We start from the raw sequence: 5,159 nt of genomic DNA on the forward strand, positions 1-5,159 counted from the left end.
TATCTCCTTTAAGCCCGGGCACATGGCAGAAATCCTAATTAAATTTTCATTTATTTTTTTCAATGCTTATATATTTTTCACAAAGTTCAGTTTATATGCTACTATAGTACATGCTATTATATGTCATATAATAGACCATTTTCATATAATTATTACAAATATTCTTCAAGATTAGTTTGTAGTATTAAATTATATTCTGTTATATGAATTATCCATACAATTATACAGACAATTTCCTAACATTCTTAAATAATTTTTGTGCACAGTAAAAAATATCCTTGATTATCTCTCTCTAGCTACATACAAAAGTGGAGCTGAACTTTCTATCATTTATCCTTCTCTCTCAGAACTGATATCAGAGAAAATATTTGATATTTTTTCCTCATCTCTTTACATGATAAATACCAATGGTAGCAGAAAAATGTATTTGGTTAGAAAAGAAAGAAAAAGAAAAGAGAGTTTAAGAAATATACTTTTAGTTAATGGGAAGGTGGCTGAAAAGGTGGTGTGTTTCAGAAGCATAAAGATTTTACTGTCTCAGAGACCCCCAAACAAAGGAGGAAACTCAAAGAACCCTATCTAGTAGAGAATCCCAGGCAATTTACAACTTGCTGTGGAAACTAATAACTAAGGATAGGGATTTATATTATAGGAAAAATAACTAAACCTAAAGTGAAGGTTTGTTTTTTCCCTCCTACAATGTATAGAAGAATTGTAGAAACATTAACTGGTTTTTGGAGTTTTTTTGTTTGTTTGTTTGTTTGTTTGTTTGGTTTTCAGGCCACACCCGGGGGTGCTCAGGGGTTACTCCTGACTATCTGCTCAGAAATAGCTCCTGGCAGGCACGGGGGATCTTATGGGACGTCGGAATTTTAATCAACCACCTTTGGTCCTGGAACAGCTGCTTGCAAGGCAAACGCTGCTGTGCTATCTCTACAGCCCCAACTGTTTTGTTTTGTTTCTGATTTTTGGAAGAGGCTGCGTATTCTCTCTGAGTAACTAGCAAAGTGAATACAGTCATAGCCCCTGTGAGGCTAGAAAAGTCTGTCAGATTTGAAAAACTTTTTAGTCCATACATGTGGCCACTGTGTGTTTGCTGGATCAGCTTATGTTTGATAATGTAATGTCTCTCTACACACACTCTTCCACTCTTAGGGATGTAGACATGGGGTTACAGAGAGACAAAACTCATATGCTATAATAACTAAAAGATGTGCTGCTCAATAACTGCTCAAATCAGACTTTATGTCAGCAAACTTCTTATAGTTAATTACCAATACCTTACTCACTGCACATCCTGTCTGCCAGCACACTGTAATTTTAGTCTGATTTTCTCTATAAAGGACCGGTCTCACCAAGTTAACCAAAACTAGTCCCAATACAAGCCTTAGAAACCCACTAAGAAAAACATCCAAATAGCACCCAGAAAAGTGTCTAATAATGGTTATACTGTGAGTTATTCTCACATCTAATTAGATCTCAGACTTAACCGTTACAATAACATGTACACTTTTTATATTTATAATAGTTTGAGTAACATGTTACAATAATGTTAACTTTTAACTATGATATCAATGTACCTTACTACCATTAAAGTGTACAAGACCCTCCACCAAGCTATTTCTAGTCTACCTCTTCATTCTCTTTATCAACTTCTCTCTAAAGATCTCAGATTGTAATATGAGTCCATGGGTCCATCAGAGTGTGACACTGCCCATTCCCTTCTTCTGTTAGCCTATATACCACAGATAAGTGCGGTCATCTGATAATTGTCCTTTTCCCTGGAATTTATTTTGCTTGACATATTAGTTATCCTGGTGTAAATCTCTGAGTGTTTATGTGAAGTTGGGAAAGAAGAGCCTGAAGCCTAGAGAAGGAAATCTGCCACTTTCCTTCTACTTCCAGTCATCCCATGAACAGCTAGGGAAAACTAGAATTTTGTGTCTTACTGAGGCAAGGAAAGCAAAGACCTTGCCCAGACCCTTTAGGTCTGTCACCTCCCTAAAAGAAAAGAATTTTAGGAGAAGATGAGAGTGAAGTAAAAACATGTATTTGAAGTTACTGAGGAAGGGAAAGGAAAAGAAAAGGGAAACAGTGATGCACTTAAGAGAGTATGGGCCTATTCAAAAATAGAGAGAAAGAACCAGTACACAGCCAAGCATGAAAGTACAAAATTCCACATCTCGGAGAGGGGAAAGAATTCCACATCTCCAGAGGAGAGATGAAGACAGCATGGACATGAAGACAGCCAAGGAGCACATATGGGCTCTTCCTTTATTTCTAGTTGGCTTATATAGGGTTTCTCCCAACCTTCCCCACATGGGACTAAAGAGAAAGTTCAGTGGGTAGAGTTTTCCAGGTTTGATCCTGGATACTTCATATGGACCAGGAGTAATCCCTGAATTGAGAATCAGGAGTAAGACCTGAACACAGCCAAGTGTGGCCCATAAATGACAACAAAAAATACTATCACTAAGAAACTACAAAAAGTAGCATATCACATTCTATCCATAGTTAAAACACTGTTACGTACTGAAAAAAAGGGGAGGCTACAGAAAGGAATAAATAAAGGTAACAGGAACAAGTACAGAGGTCTTTTGACAGTAAAAAGGCAGTGGAACTTTGTAGGCAGCACAATGAGTACTATATACAAATGGAAGTATAATGCTTAGCCCCTAAAACTCTATGATATTTAAGACAAATAGTCAATAACTTTAAAAAGTGGTTTTCAACATGTCTTTAATAACACTTTACTCAATGTTAGACAGAATTTCTTCACATTAATGCTCTCATGAAAAGTAGCAGAATGAAATAACATCACTTGTTGTACTGCTGTATAGATTCTGGATTCTGTTTGACCACTTTCATCCCATTTCTCTTACAAAGTTAAATTCATCCCATTTCTCTTACTTCTGTAAGTACAGAAATATAATTCCCCTAGTAACCATGTTTCCTTAGCATCTTCCCATCATTGATAAGGCCTCACTAATACCTTCCTATAATGACATTTACATCTTTCATGTGTAAGGAGCAGGTATTTTGTATACTATCCATCAGTTTGGGTTTTATGATGTAATATTAAGATTTTATTATGGCTCTAAACATTAGAAAAATACCACAGAGCTGATGTGTCCTTGTAAGAACATTATCAGTGAGTAAACAGTACCAATTTGTTTGATGTGATATTAAGTGGTGTCTGCTAAGCTTCTCCATTATCAATTTACTGTTTTCCCCTTTGAACTCAATAAATTGGGAGTAAAATTGGAGATAATGAAAACATCTTGTTAAAATATCCTCTTTGAGACTGTAGAGATAGCAGAGGAAGAAGATAGTAATCAGAAAGCGACTGTCCAACCCCGAATCCCAGATCCCAACCATAGAACCAACACAGTTTCCTGCAACAGTACCAGGAATCAAACACCTTCCAGGGAGTGCCTTATACCACTCTGGCACCAACTTGCGCCCAGTTAATATGACAGCCTGATGAAAAGGAAACATCAAACAACTTGATCTAAGAGCAGATTTCTCTTTTTCACCTTCATCACGGTAAGATGAAATCAGAAGACATTTCATCCTTAGATCTGCACAAAAATGAAGATCGCTAACTAAAGAATACTTGACTTTGACAACCACAACTGAGCAGAACTTTTCCTAAGACCAGAAAGAAAGACCCTAGCCTAGGCTTCTGCCTAGGATTTATGCAAAAACCAAGATCGCTAATTCCAGAGGTCTGACTTTGACAACCGTGACTAAGCAGAACTTTTGGAACCATAACAAAAGACTCTATCCTACGCTCCAAAACCCAAGATCACTAATTATAGAAGAATGACTGCCACAACTGTGACTGAGCAGAAGTTCTGGAACCCTAAATAAAGACTCTATCCTAGACTTCATCCTATGACCTTTGCAAATACCAGGATCTCTAATTTCAGAAGACTGATTTTGACAGCCACACTGAACAGAACATTTCCTGGCACCCTAAAAAGACTTTGGCGTTCAACAATGAGCATGTTTGGAGCCTGTAGTTGTTCCCATGACAGTTTGCTTCAAGGGTGGAGAAACCCTGTATCTCCTAAGTCAAGGTAATTCCCTTTCTAATTTCCCCAACATTTACTGTGCCTATGCAAAAATAAACCTTGCCACATAAGCACACCAGCCCCCATCTTTTTTTTTTTCTTTCTCTTGGTGTTATTTTGTTGCTGTTTTTTCTTTTTAGTTGTAGCTGTGCTTTTTGTTATTACTTGTTTTCGTTTGTTTTTTTTTCCTTTTCTTTCTTCTTTTAAATCTATATTTGTAGCTTCTAGATGGGCTCCTACCAGCTTTTTTTTCCTCCAACAGAACCACAGAGCTTGAATCATCTTGTTCTGCCTCAAAAATTGAGGGGGGAAAAGTGTATGGTATCAGAAGCAAATAATCGCATGAACATTGAGTGGAAATACTAATTGATCAGATCTAAACAACAAACACAAGGTCAACGACAATAGAATCAAGATAATCCAATCTTCAAAAAGCTATACGCAGAAGGAACCTGTTACACTGGCAGTCCAGGGGGCAGAGGGGTTGGTATGTGATTCATGTTGGGAACAGTTTGGAGGAAGGACAATACTAGTAGTGGGAGTGATCCTAATTCACTGTCACTATACACCTTAAATATAACTGTGAAAAACTTGTAATTCAAAGAAAATTTCCTGGCAATTAGGACAGGGGAATGTCATCTGCTTTGCATGTAGTCAACCCCTGCTTGATGCCTAGAACCATATATGATCCTGAGAATCACCAAGAATGATCACTAAAATCAGTGCCAGTGTAAGCCCTAAACACCACTAGGTGTCACAGAAAAACAACTACAAAAAGTTCTTGTAATGTGTTATAAAGTATATGCACTCAGCTCTAATTTTAAACTATTTACCCTAGTTGTGATCCTCATAATGAGTACTTTCAGTCAAAAAATAATAATTAATAATTGGATAGATTAAACAATCTTATGGATAATCATATGTTAAAAATTCTCCCCCAATACTTACTGTGCCTGTGCAAAAAAAAAAAAAAAAAGTGGAGGGAATGCCAAACCCTGCCATTCCAGCACCTCTTCTTTTTCTTGTTTTGTTTTGATTTGTTAGTTGTTTTTTTGTTTTTGGTTTTGGTTTTGGTTTTTGGGC

Source organism: Suncus etruscus, chromosome 16 (assembly GCF_024139225.1).
Source record: "Suncus etruscus isolate mSunEtr1 chromosome 16, mSunEtr1.pri.cur, whole genome shotgun sequence".
Classification (NCBI taxonomy): Eukaryota; Metazoa; Chordata; class Mammalia; order Eulipotyphla; family Soricidae; genus Suncus; species Suncus etruscus.